General features: G+C 36.3%; 1 protein-coding gene across 7 annotated transcripts in view; it reads left to right on the top strand.

The window, feature by feature from the left end:
* The window catches only part of ROBO2 (roundabout guidance receptor 2), a 1,778,513-nt gene that overhangs the window by 542,903 nt on the left and 1,218,228 nt on the right, over positions 1–17,382 (top strand). The gene's annotated exons all lie outside the window — the stretch shown is intronic.

Below are 17,382 nucleotides of genomic sequence, written 5' to 3'. Positions count from 1 at the left end.
TATTCCTATACCTAATTCTTGCTTCCTGACACCCACATATTGAGTGCCCAATAATGTTGAACTCTACTGTAGGTTCTTAGTAACTGCTTTTGCCAAACTGGGCCAATAAGCCGCCCCACCTGGCCCTGTACAGCCAGAGACTGATCGTTCCACTTTGGTGTGATGAAGGCATTTATGTAAATGCCTGTTGACATTATAACCTATTATGTATAGTAATGGGATAGAAATGAAAGAAATACACATTGCACAACGACCTTTCTATAAGCTTACTTTTCATTTTCTTCACTGGTCCCCACTGCCCACTCTCGTCTCTCCCAAATGTATAATTTTATGATAGCTTCTTATCAAGAGGTTGTATGTCTTGGCTCCAGCCCCTTGTTCAGTAAGGCTCAGATCTGAATCTGGACCTAGATTTGACTTGGTAAGATAACAGAAGGAAAATGTGGATAAATTTAACTATTTCTACATGAACAGGTGGGCCTGTGCCTAATGCAGGTTGCTAGAGTTCTATATTAGGCAGTGAATCAATTGCTCAACAAAGATTAAAAACTACTTGCATGTTTGATATGTATTAACCTCTCAGGTCACTGGGGCGCCATTTAGTAAATTGCATCGTCTCTTCGGAAATGGGATCACGGCTATAAAAGAGTTGTTTCATCGAACTTAGAAAATAAATTTACGTTCATGCATTAGTCTGGGCATCAGAAACATGGCTGAAATTCTTACTAGCAAGGTGATGATGTACTTTATGTAAAAATGACTATTTTTTCTCTTCAAGCACTTTGATACTGCAAAATTCTTTTAAAAATAAAATTGAAGTAAATAAGGTGTAAATAAGTAGAAAACACAAGGTTTACAAAGTCAGTCCACTCATCCATAAAATCTTATTTTGAAGGAGAAATGAGTGGTGAATTAAGGGGTCATGGTAAAGAAAAAGGTGAGACTTCTTTGTGATCCAAAGACACCAAGAGAAGTATCTATTTTACTACAGATGCATGAGAAAAAGGGGAGAATAAACACAGTAGGATACCTAAAGACGCAGGCAGAGGTAAGAGTCTTGCCCATACAGGAAAGGAGTTTGTCCTTTGAAAGTGGCCCATCAGTCCCGTTGAACAGGAGGGAGGGTGAAAGGCATGATGGCGAGTGCAGGTGAGTTTATAGGTTTCACTACAGAGGAAAGCAGTCGCCATCTAGTTTCTTCTCTTTCTCAGTAAAAGCATAAGGTGGTACTAGGCAAGTTAAAACACAGGAAGATGATCCCCCTGGAGAAGAGAAGAGAGAGCAGATAAGGAAAACACAGAACTACTGAGAAGCCTCCATAACTAGCTCAGGTGGAAGACCCTTAAGCTGTAGTGACACGACAAAACCAAACAAACAAAACATTTATGTTTTCCTCCAGGGGCACTCAGGAACCAGGATGTTCTCTGGCAGAGGCAGACAGTTGACATTACCTGAGTAATGGAATAGCAAGACAACATGGAAAGAGAAAACTGAGGCTGTTTACATGAGAGTAGCTGACTAGTGGATAGAAATGAAGTAGAGGCAAAAGTGTGACAATAGTGAGAACAGATGTAAATGAACCTGATGGATCAGAAAATAGGAAAGCAGGGAGTAACCAAGAGAAATTGGAAGATGGGATATGATCACTAGATGATTAAATGTTTGTATTCAGAATTTTATAACCTGAGAATTTCAGGGTGCTTGCAAGGTATAGTCTTAAGGGGTGGGAGGGAGGAGGTTAAAGCAAATGAAGATGAAGGTAAAGTCCACCTGATGAGAGGTCAAAGAGTTGAGAACTGGAGTTCATGGCTAGTCATCCATGGAGATTTTGAAATGTCTAAAATGATGGCAAGACTTGAGTTAACAGCGATCATTGTGAGCCAGGTATCAATATGTCCAGCTAGTAAAGGGTAAGTGGATGTGGGTAAGTAACGAGCCCCATCTGAGTCTGTCGAGCGGTGGAGCCTCCTCAGTCCACTTTGGTATGATGAAGACAACTGGAAAAGGGCACTTTGACTTGAGGTCCATGGGCCTCCAAAGAGTCGATGAATCAAGTTCACATGGTTGTGATCTTGGATGAAAAAAGATTACATTTCTATTTTCACGATCTTTAATATTTAGCACTTCTTTTACTTACGAATATCGGCGATAAGCCACAGTACTTAGCAATGTATGTGTCTTTGTCACAATACAAGTCATGAACATTTTCATATTACCTTAAGAATACGTAAAAATATTATTCAATACTTATCATACATTTAAATTATACAATGATTTGAACAATTGTCATTCATACTTATCAATATTTTTTAAATGTATGTTATTAGACTTGCTAATATTTAAAGGGTTATTAACAATGTTTATACATCACTTCATTATTAGTATGCCTACAATTGTATTTAGCATATTACAAATATTCTGTGAAATAAGCCAGATACAGAAAGACAAATGCTGCATGATCTCACTTATATGTGGTTTCTAAAAAATGGATAAACACATAGAAGCAGAGATTAGAAGGGCTGCTGCCAGAAGCTGGGGGCAGGGAGAGATGGGAAGTGTTGGTCAAAAGGTACACAGTTTCAGTTATGCAAAATAAGTAAGATCCGAAGAGACACTTTATAGGGCCTATTAGCAACACTGTGTTGTACAGTTAAAAACTTGCTTAGAGGTTAGGTCTTACATTAAGTGCTTTTAGCCGAAAAGTTAAAAAAGTGGGGGAGTGACGGTAGAACAGTTATGACATCATTAGTGATGATACTATGGTAGTTTCATGATGTGCATTTATCTCCAAACACATCAAGTTGTATCATTAAATATCCACAGCACTTTTATTGCCAATCATGCTACAATAAAGTGATCACAATGTTTACTAACCATTCTGTGAAGTGGTCCAAAGGCGTGCACGGCACACACAGCCCCACTGGAGCTTGGCAAACTCAACATTCCCACCCCAGAACCCTTTTTGGAAATCTGATCTTCCACCACACCCAGGCACATCCCTAGTGTTTCTATAGTTCTAAACCGATAATGATCTTCCACCACACCCAGGCACATCCCTAGTGTTTCTATAGTTCTAAACCGATAATGATCTTCCACCACACCCAGGCACATCCCTAGTGTTTCTATAGTTCTAAACCGATAATGATCTTCCACCACACCCAGGCACATCCCTAGTGTTTCTATAGTTCTAAACCGATAATGATCTTCCACCACACCCAGGCACATCCCTAGTGTTTCTATAGTTCTAAACCGATAATGATCTTCCACCACACCCAGGCACATCCCTAGTGTTTCTATAGTTCTAAACCGATAATGATCTTCCACCACACCCAGGCACATCCCTAGTGTTTCTATAGTTCTAAATCGATAATAACACAGCCTAGATCCTGCATCATCTGGCCTCTTCTACCCTTATAAATTTATTCTCATCCTTCTTACACTCCATAACCCAGCCACAGGGAACTCCTTTTCAGTACTTGCATGAGCCATGCTTTTCTAACCCTGGGCCTTTCCACCTGCCATTCAATTTGCCTAAAATAGGATTCTGTCCTTTTTTTTTTTTCTTGATCACCACCCCTTCACATAGTTAATGTGTATTTTGCCTTCTGACTTTCCCAGATTAGATGTTCTACTTAAAATACAGGAGTGCATAGGACCTGGATATACTAAAATTATTCATTGTGTATCTGAAATTGAAATTTAACTGGGCACCTTTGTATTTTTATTTGCTAAATCTAGCAACTCTACCCATGGACCTATACTGTCCTCTCATACCATTTTCACACCTGTAATTACTTCTTCAATGCCTGTCTTTTCTGGAACTTTGAAGATCCACGATGTAGCAAGTGTGTGTGTGTGTGTGTGCATGTGTGTGTGTGTGTGTGTTCTTCATCATGGTATACCCAATGCCTGAGACAAAACTGCTAAGCATGTAGTAGTCACTCATAAATTTAACATGACCAAATTAATGAACTCTATTCCATGCTTAACGTACCTGTTTACGTTTCTGACTTTCCTAATAGACTATGAGTTCCTCAAGAACAGAGATACCTTTTGTGCCCAAAGCCAAAGCTCAGTGCCTATAACACCCAAGAAATGAGTTGGCCAGAGCAAAATCTCCCTCACGTTTTCTTTGAAAGCCACTGGGAGAGGCCCCGGCCTGTTTCTGCCATGTTTGTGAGGCGTTCAGCTTACCTCGTTTGGGAAGAAAAGAGCTGTAATAAGGACAAAGAGCTTAGGCATGTATGAGTTTTTAGTCCCAGTTTCCCAGTCAGCATCAATTATTTGGGTAAAATTGAAACACTTACTGGTTTATTAATACCTCTGTTTCCTTTAATTCTTTTATATAAGAAAGGATGAAGCTGAAAAGCATGAAGATGGTCAAGTGTTTGTGTGTATGCACACAAATGAGTGTTTAGACCGTTACAACACAGGCAGAAAGTTTAAATGTGGATGAAGAGAGGAGAGGAGAAACCCGGTTTTTGAAAAGGTTTGGAAAACTGTGTTAAGTGAAAGAGGTTAGGGATTTGTAGCTCTGGCAAATGTTATTTGAGTATTTGACTAGTACCACCTTGACCATATCTCCTGGAGAAAATCACCTCTAAATTACCCTCTCGCTTTAAAATTCAATGTGCCTCAGATATAAAGTATACTCACAATTAAGAATCACAAGAGTAGCCAGCAAAGGAAATAGCCAGGGAATAGTGAGGAGCCTGGGATGGTTACAGAGATTGGAACTCTGGGGAAATATGGAAAGAATGCAAAAATGATCAACAGACATCTGCATCCTACAGAATTCATAGACGGTGAAGAAGACATGACCATTGGGTCTAAAAAAATAAAATGACCCTTTTTCCCATAGAGAATTTCATTCAAGTGCTTGGTCACAAAATTAGACCATGAGGGAAAGATACATGCAATTTGAAGAATTTTGAAATTAAAAAGGAAACAAATATGAGAGAGTGGGAAGCAGGCTTAGATGACAGGAGTGATTTTTATTGATTCTGTGTGCTTTTCTTTTTTAAAAAATATATAATTAAATGTGCTTGTAGGTAGAAGGATAGGTTAGTAGATTTCAAAGGAAGGGAAACTGAAGATTTTAGGAACTTAAGGTTTACAGAATCTCTAAAGGAAATGTGAGAGTGATGAACTTCAGAATACTGATTTTATACAGGTAGAGAGAAATCTATTTCAGATATCACTGGATGGTTGAAGGGTGCATATCCAGTTGTGTATGAATGAAGTTACTCACCGTGATGGTGCGAGCACCACAGAAGAGGAAGTAGACTCCAGAAAGAAGACACCGTGTACCTAACTGCTTATTCAGCAACGCATAGAGACACAGTAAATACGTTGTGTTGTGCTGACATACGTTTTCCTATGAGCGAACTATTACTCTATACTCTCAGCCTGACTGTGCTAGGCGAAACTGATCAGTGAGCATTAGCATTCTATAATACAAACGCCCTTCACAATGCGGGATTTACGTGATTCTCTTATTAGGTGTGTTTTGCATCGGGGCTATTTCTGCTGCTGTGTCCTGGCTTTCTGACATTTATTATGCATTCTGATGAACAGTTTTGACCTTTAATGCCTAAAAAAAAAAAAACCCACTTGCAACTGATAGTCCTGGAGACCACAGGAAGAGGGGGAAGGGGGAAAATATCATGTTGGATGTAAAATGATAGATATAATCTGGAGAGCTATCAATGAAATGGTGAAAATATGATAATGACGAGCAGACACTGGAGGGTTCCTGGATGTACTTTAAAATTTTGAAGACTACCGCAAATGTAAGGACAGCAAAGGAGATTGTCAGAAATAGACCTGTGGCTGCAAAATGTATAACTTAATTCATGAATAATTTCATGGGGTTTGAAGAAAATGGAAGAACAATTCCCACTTGTGATTCAGGAGAGCAATTCCATACATTGCCAATTCACTAAGAGAAGAAAGTGTGTTTTATCAAATACTACCCACAAAATTGATAATCATTATTAAATAATACATTTAATACATTTTGTAGCTCCCTATGAATTAGGATAAATGCTTATTGTAATTGTAGTCTTGTTGTTTAAAGATTACAGTTATATTTTTTGGCAAAGTAATCTGATTTTAAGGCTATCTCTTTAAATGAGTAGGCTTCCTTTTCAGATTTCTTCCAAGAGTCTGGTTTTTCAATGACTGTCTTAGCACAAACATCTTAATCAGTCACATTGATTAGTATGGATCTCTCCTCTTCAGTTTTAGACACTGCAAACCCACCCTTGAATGTAAATATGTTACTTGTGTTTTTAGAATTTACAGGTTTAAAAATAATAGATACTATCAGGGGAATGTGTGAGCTATATATATACATATATATAGATTAAATTTCAGATATATGACTAGTTTTAATGCTGTGAAATGGATGACTTTTTTCTCAGTTTATGTTTATGGTACAAAATAAGGAACCAGGTGGTATTTCTGCTTCAGTAGTCTGTGTCTATTCAGCAGGAAATATTAAAATATAGAAGACCTCATAAGTTCCATCTGCCCACATACCTGGTTTCAAGTCTTCCAACAGGTTCCAGACATTCACACTGAACATCTTTGTAATGAATCCATCATGTAAGACCAACCCGTAAGGAGCATAATTGTTTAACGCTGTGAATTCCTCCAAAAGAGAAAGCAGACGAATGTATCATTATATTGTACATTTTTATATTGTGGAGACATATTTAGGAAAATATAATTTTAAGGGACATTTTAAAGAATTCTATATGAAAGATTTGAAATCGAGAATTTTTAAAGATCATCAGCACAATTCATCAATTTTGAATGTTAAAGATTGTGTAGATTTTCATTGATAAAAGGAGAGAAAAAAATGCTTTTTAGAGTCGTGATACTATGAAAATACTTTACTACTTAAGGAGTTGGTTTTTGCTTTTCTAGCACATTCTAACACTATAGTCTAACAGACACAAAAAAAGTGAGTTTTTTTTCTGTAAAACAAATACATTTCATAAAACTTCAGATAAACTAAAAGTTTATATATTATATTAGGTTTACATTTTACTACTATTATTAGTGGGCAGAAAATACTTGGATAGAACTTTGAGATTAATATTTTTTTGAGTTGAGCCAAGTGAAGTGATCATACGGGAAGTGTCACCTCCTGAAGCTGGTTCCGTGACCTTACTTCCGGCTTGTGAGCTGCCGACGGTGACCTTCATGGTAGCGGGACTGACCATCTGGCACCAGCTGCTTTAGCACTTCAGCCCCAGCTGCTTAGAGTCGTGTCTCTAGTCCATAGATACATTTCTTCTCCAACTTCTCACCTAGAGTGATAAGACTGCAGGATTCAATTCCAAATGCCAACACATTGTAAGAGGAAAGTAATACATTAAGTCTCTCCTTAGGAAAACATTTGTTGACTTCCTAATATATACCTATCATATATTTATTAATTCTTCTGGATCCAAACATTAATAAGATAGCAAGCATTACCATCCCAGAACTCACAGACTAGTGGGCGCACACACACACACACACACGCACAGTCAGTCATACTCAGGGTCTTAGGAACAATACAGTGTTTTGTATATGCGATGTCCAAGCTCTGTACCTAGTGCTCACAGGGGTGGAAAGAAGGGAGTACTTATTCTTACGTGGGTAAAAAGCGACAAAAGGAATAGCTGTGTTCTAACATTTGTGGAATACCCATTGTTAGGGTTTTTATGTGGATGGAGACAGTATTTTAAAGCACTTAGAACAATTCCTAGTGCTACATAATTATTGGTTCAATAGATAAAACTTTTATGGCTGTGAGAATACATTCTAAATTTTACTTCTTGATGATCTGGTTTGGTATGATAGCATAATATGGAATGGTTTGGCATACATCAGAAAAATGTATGTTATCCTTCCAGAGGAGAATTTGGGTCTTCCATAAAAGCAGTAAATGTTAAAAGCAAACTAAGTAGAACATTTCATAGCCTCTCTTGGTCCAATTTAAATTTAATGAGCTCTTAGTAGAACTGAGTGTATCATCCTCATAAACTTAGAGGCACAAGGTTTACAGAAACTGCAACTTCAACATTCTTCAACAATAAATATGACTATAAATCAGGGGCACATTTATTTTCTTCCAGGGCTCTGGTCTTTTGCCATCTGCTAACATGGCATCTTGCCCATTTGGAACACTGTCAGGTTATGTAGGATAGAGGTGTTGCCTTCCTAATCTGCTCCTGACTCAGGACTGACCCAATTGCTTTGGGACATGGTGAGGGTAAGAACAGCAATCAAAGTAACAAACAGCACAGACGGTTCGGATTCCTGGACAACCTGCCCAGGACACAGGGACACTGGGAACACAGTGAGCCTTTGTTCACTGCACCAAGAGGACGTGATTAGGCACACAGGTGAAGCAAAGGGGATCTGTCCTAGTTAATTACAGAAGACATTCGGGTCTCTGGTTTTTCCAGAGTTGCCAGGTAGGCTTGGAGATACACAGTTACTCAAAACCCCAAATACCTTCTGTGTTTCTTCTGTAGAATCGATCAAGATTTCCACCCACTACCTTGGACAGGGTAGATCTCCTAAGGCCACTTCCCTGAAACTGTAATAGTCTCTTAACTTTGCCCTTACTTTACAATATTAATATGAAATAAAAGGTAATTTGGTCCTTTCAGTCAGTTAGTATGAAAACACATCGTCATTTAGTGATCACAACTATGTAAAAACTCAGTATTCACTTTTCAGAGTATCTCACAAATGCCAGCTGCTTTTACACTGATTTATCCCTTTTCCATAATCTTTGTGTTTTTTTTAATCAGAAGCCTATTTTCATTTTCTTCTATTTGTTTTTAAGGCGCTGTTAGATAATATTGTGTTCGGCTCCATATCGATGGGTGCTAACTCAGCGGAATTGTTAAGGACATTGGGGACAATGGGAATTCACCTCTTGGTCAGTCAGGCTCAGAGGAGAATGTTAGATGACTGATATCGTTTGCTATCCTTATTGCCATATATATGTCTCAGTTATTTATTTTACTATTCTGGATACTTTTTGTGTTCCCTTTTCAATATATTATTCGTCTTCAATTAAATTAAAACTAAGAATTACTGCCGGGCGCGGTGGCTCACGCCTGTAATCCCAGCACTTTGAGAGGCCGAGACGGGCGGATCACGAGGTCAGGAGATCAAGACCATCCTGGCTAACACGGTGAAACCCCGTCTCTACTAAATACAAAAAATTAGCCGGGCACGGTGGCGGCGCCTGTGGTCCCAGCTCCTCGGGAGGCTGAGGCAGGAGAATGGCGGGAACCCGGGGGGCGGAGCTTGCAGGGAGCCAAGATGGCGCCGCTCACTCCAGCCTGGGCCACAGAGCGAGACTCCGTCTCAAAAAAAAACTAGGAATTACTACAAAACAATTACATTTAACAAAAGACTATTATTTCAGTCATTCTTCAACAGTTTTATCAACAGTATTGTAATTTTCTATCTAATCATCACCATTCTTCCTTATACTTGAGGTTTTGCTGATCACAAAAATGTTTACATTCACACCTAAAAAATAAACTTTGTGTTTATCTCTGAGTTTTACTGAAAATTATGGTTTTTATTATTATAGTTTATTATTACATAATTTATAGTTTATTAATATTGTTATATTAATATAGAATTATATAATTCTAATATATGATATAATATTCTATGCTACGATATATTATTAACTATGAGACATAATTGATAATTTCAATAAGCAGCAGAATTTGGATATGCTATTCAAATTTTTTTTATGAACTACCTCTGGCTATTCAATCATTTTATTTTTTTCAACATTTATTGCAGGCCTGCTATGAACTATTCATAACACACACAGATAAGTAATCAAATGATATGTTGAGCATCATATTCAGGTTTTTATTTAACAAAATTTTGTATTGAAAACACAAAATGTTGTTTAATAAATGTTGATTAAACATAAAGAAATGTAGAAATAACATGGTTATTCAGGCATGAATACAAAGTCATGGATATCAGAACCTTCTGACAGTATCACCCATGCATGCTGGATCTAGATTATTTTAGAATTCAGGTGTAATTATAACTAACTTCCTTCTAGGCTTAACTATGTGCCCACAACTTATTATTTACATAACAGATAAACCTAAAGGTTCACAACAGTACGTAAAGTTTTACAGATTCAATATTTGCAGATTAATATTACAGGAAACTCCACTAGCCCTATCATTTTGGGTTTCTGATATTAAAATAATAAAGCAACTTTTAAATGGCACATTTTTCCCTGGATGGAGCCTGTGTTCTATTTTGATGATTTACATCAGTTTATTTATGAAAATCTCTGTAAAAACAGTAATCATAATTATTTTTCTTTTCAACCCCAGTGTTTAACTCATACTTAAAGTACAGATACTGCATGCTTGGTAGTTGTTCAGCCAATAAATAAACCAGCTGGAACACTTTGTGTATATGTTATTTGGAAAATAATGCTTAAAAAGTCTTAGAGGCTTATTATACATATTTAAAATATTCCAATTATTTATTTTGTAGAATCTTAGCTTTTAATTAGTGAAATTATGAAACTCTCTTACTGTTTTTGAACTAAGTTTTCTCAAACTAATTGAAGAATAGCCATTTATAGATATTGCATGAAGTCAACAGTATAACTATGTTATAAGGGGGTTTTGTTCATTTAATAAGTCAGCAGTAGAAGGAAGCGTTTACCTTCTTTCTGAGAAACTGAAAATGTCAGAATCCTTTGAACAGTGTAAAAGTTGATAAAGAAACAAACCATTGTTTCAAGAAGTATACTGCCTAAATATACCTGCATCTTTGGTTTTATGAAAGCATAACACAATGGCCTTTTATTTTTCAGCAAGAAAAATTCAAAATTAATTTTAAAATATATCCAACCCTTAGTAATTAGATATTTTTGCAATCTTGTTAAAAATTAACATACGTAGTAGTTTCTAAGAATTCTATAATGACTAAAAAGTAGTCTTATAATATTAAGAAATACATTTATGTGTTTAAAATCAGATGAATCACAAATCTGGCAATGTTTTAAATTTATAAGAAAGACACTATAACATGTAGTATGGTTGAATAAAACATGAATGTTATAGTAAATCTGAGGTCTTCATATTTATGACTATACTTTGTAAGCATTAATGCCAGTGAATTAAGCTTAGTAGGGCAAAATAATGTGATTAAGTGGTCCCAAGATAATCTTTCGTATAAACAAGCAGAAACGTTAATCTGAGAAAATGATCCTTTGCATAAGAAAATATCACTAAATGGAAAGAAATGCTGTTGATGCCAAATTAGTATTTTGTGACACCAAAATGACAAATAAAAAAATAAAGAAGGAGGGTGTTATGCTAATCTGGTACCAAATAAGTTTTATTTGTTTTCTGCTTTTGTCTTAAATATCAAGACCATGTAAATATGTTCATAAATTTATTGCTAACTTAATGCTGGGGGGATTTAAATGTATTTCATTTTATATGAACTACATTGGTTTTTGACATTTTAGGACATTAGAAGGTCAAAAATGAGATACGTTGATCTGTGTAAGAAACAGGAGAATGATGCCAAGGCACAGGGGTTAGAGGCTATTACCTAGAATCGTTAGAATCCCACCTATAAGAAAAGGGAGGAAGTTGTGGGACAAAATGGTAATCATCAAAGTTGAGTGTGTCATTTGTGCTGTATGGCATTTGGTCTGCTACAAATTGTATGTTTACAACTTTATAACACAATTTTAAAAAGTCCAAAGTTGGACTTTTGCTTAGATGAGACTAGAGAAGTGGTCTGGATTTTGCAGAGACAGTATATATTCTGCTCTAGTGTTTTATGGCCTCTAGAAAAGTATTTAGAGAAAATGAAGACATTAGCATCAATATTTTATTATTTTCTCCCAAAAGTCCATTTTTATAGCTTATTTTAAGTATATTACTTATATTTTGCCACACAGAAAATTACTGCAAAACTCAGTGGCTTAAAACAGCAAATATTTATTATCTCACACAATCGGTGAGAGTTGGCCACTTCAGATTGTCTTGGGTGGGTGACTCTGGCTCAAGGTCTTTGATGAGGTTGTAGTCAAGATATCAGACAGGACTGCAGTTATCTCTAGACTTTACTGTTTCGAAGATAGCTCATTCACATGGCTATGAGTCGAAGACTTCAGTTTCTCCCTGGCTACCAGGAGGAGACCTCAGCTCCCAACCATGTGAACCTCTCACGACAGCAGCTGGATTCACTCAGAACTAGTGATCATAGAGAATGAGGCAGAAGCCACAATGCCTTTCAAAACCTTGCCTTGGAAGAAATGTACCCTTACTGTTGCTGTATTCTACTGGTCAAATCAAACAATCCTAATACAATTTGAGAGAAACCTGTACAAACACATGCATAACCGGAAACACAGGGCATTGGGGTTATCTTTGAGGCTATTACAGTGAGAGAAAAAAGAGGAAGGAAAGAAGGAAGGAAAGGAGGAGGGAGGGAGGAATGAAGGAAAAAAGGGAGAAAAAGACAGGAGGAGGGAGGGAGGGAGGAGACTCACCCACTCCAGAATCTTCGCGATCATTTGTTTACACTGGACAAACTAGCATTTAGAAACTGTGACCACCATCTCAAAATACAACTTTATTATTTAAGGTTTGCAGAAGTGCCAATCTTTTTTCCATAATTAGTAAAATAGCTGCAGTCTGCTAGGTTTCTCATCTTTCTGCAGTTAATCGGTCCGAACATTTTCTTATTAATGGGACTACATTTAAAATCCTATACCTTGTACGATAAGATTTTCTTTCAAAAGGGAATGTAAAGTTATATGGTACTTACATGCTATTTATAGGTTTAAAATGTTACTACTAAGTAAAACCTTAGATTAGAATAGCCAGGTTTAGCAAACAAAAATGCAGTATGTCCAGTTGAATATAAATTTCAGATAAACCATAAACAATATTTAATATAAGTAAATACACTAAATAAGCAATTGCAATAAACATGTAATAAACTTTTATTTATCTTAAATTTACATTTAACTGAGTGTCCAGTATTTTATCTGGCAACCTTATCTTAAATAGCTGTCAATCTATATTTTGAGCAAACATAATGAAATTTAAAATAGTATAAATTCTTTCTTTCTATGTGTATTTTTTCTGCATAAACCTATATTTAAAACAGTAAGTACATCAAGTAAAGTAGGTCACATTTATAGTTATTACTCATTAAATTGTATTTGTGTGTGGATGTGTGTATTCCAAAACTTGTGTAAGAAGATGACAGAACAATTGAACAAAGATGCATACGTTGCTGTGTTTACTTGTGAGATTGTTGGTGTCCATGTCCAAGAACATGCATAATAGCCCAGCTTCCATTTCTACAACAGTTCCAATTCTAAAGTCAGTTCCATAGATTGATTTGAACCACTTTAAGGCTTTAGAAATCTTTAAACCTTAAAGACATAATTGCTACTTTAGAATTCACATGTCTATCTATTTTCTTTGAAGTTTGCAAGCTGTTTTTCTCATGACTATTTGTGACTTGAATTTATTTACCCATCTTGGGATTCTACTCCAATACAATCTAGAAGAAAATTAAGAGAAATCCCAGGAAGTTGAGCTCAAGCAAATAATAATACAATATAGTTTATCATTCATGCAGGTGTCCCGTACGTTGCTTTTTATATAGTGTTCATTTAACCAACCTGGAAGGTAACTTCAACTTGACCATACTTTCCTGTTGAGGTCGTAAGTGGGGTGCGCTGGCTCAGATAAGCAATACACAGAATCACTGATTTTAAACTGGAAGGCCAATTTGTTAGCTATGTTCGTCGATCTAGCAATATATCCCCAAGCCGCAAATAAATATGTGAAATGCTATCACTGTAACATTTAAATATTTAACAGCTGTTTACTTAACTCTAGCTCAAAACTCAGTTTGTGTAACAGAATGATTCAATCTTCGCACAAGACTATATGAGTCATTGTGATTTGAAGTTTGGATTCCAGAATCTTTATGTAAGAGATGGTAGTACACTGAAGCTTTTGAAACCCTAATTAACACCAAAAATTTCAAATATAAATAATTTGGTATAGAATGGAGCTAGAATTTGGCATTTTAAGGGAAAATATTTTACATAAAGGAATTACGTATGAATAACGATAAGGGCGATAAGTGAAAAGATACTAAGCAGTATACTGCTCTCTAGTTAGAGTTGGTCACCTCCATCTGGGTTTCCTATATTTGAAAAAACCAATGCTAGTTTTCAAGTAGTACTAAGCAGGGAAATTGATATTTAAATGAAAGAAAATCAACAGATGGCATGGAAGAAAAATTTTTAAATAATTTTAAACACTGTCCCCAAGCCTGCCAATGGTTTGGAAAGTATTTTTGGTTCCTTCAATTAAAATGTCACATGTGAATTTTAAACCATATTGAAAAATATTAGTGTTCTTCTGAATTCTGGACAGATGGTTTAATAAAACAAAAAATGGATGTTTGAAAATTATTATACTTACTTATTAAAAATTCAGAAATTCCCCTTTGTAAACAAAAAGGAAGACTTTACAATGTTTTTCACTTTTGTTTATGCTTTGAGTCTTGTGCTGTACTTAAGTGAATAACGGAAAAATAAAGAAAAAAGATGATATTGCTTCTAAAATATTGTCTGCTACTGCTGGGTGTCTACCCTTTTTCCATGTCATTAGCAGTTATTTAATTATGCCAACAACATGTCTGCCTCTTGGATAGATCATTATGCCAGTTAACTTCTTCTAAGCCTTCAGACATGCAATTCATTATGACAACATGGGAAGGGTACTGCTGCCCTCTAAAATGTAAGTGTGCTCTTGAGTGAGCTGAGTTCTCTCAAGGATGTAAGACCCATTGCAAAAGGTTAAGCATATACAGTTCCAGGATTGGAATGACAAATTTTATGTCTTCTAAGAACTATAACTTTGTTAGATTTGCAAGATTTTGTGCAAGCCACAGCATTTATAAGACAGGCAATATTCATTCTTGAGAAGAAATTTATATTCTCTGGCAAATGCTGAGCAGAGATTTGTTAGGGGAGCCTATCAATTGAAAATTGTGTAAATATTGGCTACTTACATTTTATCTAAAATATGCCGTCCTCAATTGGTATTTTTGCAACCAAGTTCTAGAAGGCACTAATTTGTGCTGTATTTGGAAAATTGTATGTGGAATTGTATGTATGATCCATATCAATTTATATGTAACCTAACTTGGGGCCACTTTGACTTTTTAATTTTTAAGGTAATCAGTTGACACACACACACACACACACACACAAAATGCACACATATATAATGGTAGCACGTATTTTACATAAAGTAATCCTATAAAAATTATACTGATATCTTTCACTGCTTTACCTAATATGGTAAAGTCATAGACTGAGCAAGTTAAACAAATCAAAATATGATTATTGGTGGAGAGCAACTCACGTGTAAAAATTAGTTTGAAAGATTAAATTCCAGATTGTGTCACAGGGTAATTTATATAAGTGTAACTATACTTGTAACTACATTTTCAAGTATATATCCTATAGGAATAATTGGATGTAAATTTATTAATTTTATGGTTAATGCAGAAACATCTTGAGTCATTTCTATTGTAATTTTTAGTTATTAATTGTTGTTTATTTATATACATTCAATGAATAAAAAAATTTAGAATCTATCTAAAACATATGAGATTTTCAGATAAGTGACAGTAAGCCCTGAATTCAAGGCATAAAGGTCACAAGATAAAAGGAAGCAAAGGGATTCTCAGAGAGTCTTTAAAAGTTGTGGTTTGAGAACAACAGGATTTGGGGATTTTTTACACTTCCTGGCCATTTAGTTGTGACTGTGTGTTGCTGCATAAATGACAATGGAGAAAGGATAACTTTTTAAAGGTGTTTTGTAGAGAATAACCACGAAGAAACAGAACATGTAACTAGCGGGAACCACCATTACTGTTTATTTCACTTACCCACCTACTAATCTAGTAAATATGCATGGAATGCCAACTGCATGACAAGTACTATGCTAAGGTCTAGGCAATTGTGAATCAAAAGATACAAAGGTCACTGCTCTCAAGGAGTTTAGAAGTAGTGGGAAAACAGAAACAAATGTAAAATGGGATTCTGCTGAAGATTACAAAGAAGAGGTACGAGAGCTGAATCAGGAAGACCAGAGAAGGTGCCCCTAAAGAAATCGACACTGATGTGGACTATGAGAAGTAGAAGATGACGATCAATCAAAGAGCTAAATGATCTTCAGGCAGAGAAGCATGTACAAAGGTGTTCTTGCTTGTAGGGATTATACCAAGCAACAACAAAATAAAACAAAACAACTGCATTGCTTGTACTCAATGAGGGCAAGTGCCTAGCGTAATGCAGATGTGAGATAGTCTATAATTTCTTGTAAAGAAATTGAAGAGCTAGAAAAATGTAGTTAATTATCTTAGGTCTATTTTTAATATCTGCCTGTCAATGCATGATGAAAGAGTGAGTTAAATCATTTGCTAAGTATTAGAATTTCCTCCTACCCTCTTTCTTTTTCTGTTGACTTGAGGGGATGTATTCTTCACACTCCCACCATGGGGAGTTCATCACATCGGTGGCCCCAGAGAACCTTGCCTTCCAGTATCCATGCCCTTGTGTCATCCTCTCTCCTGAAGCCTGAGCAGGTTCTATGGTTTGTTTTACCTAACAGAATGTGGTAGAAGTGACACTCTTCCAGTTCCAGTCCTTCTCCTTAAGAAGAAGTGGCAGCTTCTACTTTTGCATTCTGGGGAACTCTGAACTACCACGGATGAATCCTGTCTCTCCTGCTAGAGAGACTACCTGAAGACGGAGAGGATGGGAAATGATGTGGAGGAAAAGCAAGAAATTCCACTAAACAGCAAGACCTGAGGTCCGGATATACAACCCCAATCAAGTCCCAAGCAAGGATTTTAGAAAAAGTACTTTATTTGAAAGGGGTGTCTAGGAAGCATGGTCAGGGGAATAAGGAAGTAGAAAAAGGAAGGGAAGAAATCTGTGAAGGGTGCTTTACTGAACAGATTTAATTGAAGGCAAGTAAAATACAATTCCTCTCATAGGTCAAGGAAACAGCGTAGAACAATACCTCACTGTTACCCCTTCCAAGAGCAGAAATGTGTTCTGTATCCATCAAATCACCACACATCATTGGTGAAGGGCTGCTCCTGGAATCACTAACCCTCTGACCCTTTCAGCTTGCCCTAACGAGGGCCAAGTGTGCCTCCATACCAGAACTCCATGAGCAGGCAGTCACAGGTATTTAAGGAAAACAGTCTTTCAAGGATTAGTAGGTGAGTGCTGACTAAATATCACAG

This window comes from Macaca thibetana, chromosome 2, assembly GCF_024542745.1.
Source record: "Macaca thibetana thibetana isolate TM-01 chromosome 2, ASM2454274v1, whole genome shotgun sequence".
In the NCBI taxonomy this organism is placed as follows: domain Eukaryota; kingdom Metazoa; phylum Chordata; class Mammalia; order Primates; family Cercopithecidae; genus Macaca; species Macaca thibetana.
The sequence above is the reverse complement of the archived record's forward strand: the minus strand, read 5'-3'. Positions and strand labels throughout refer to the sequence as shown.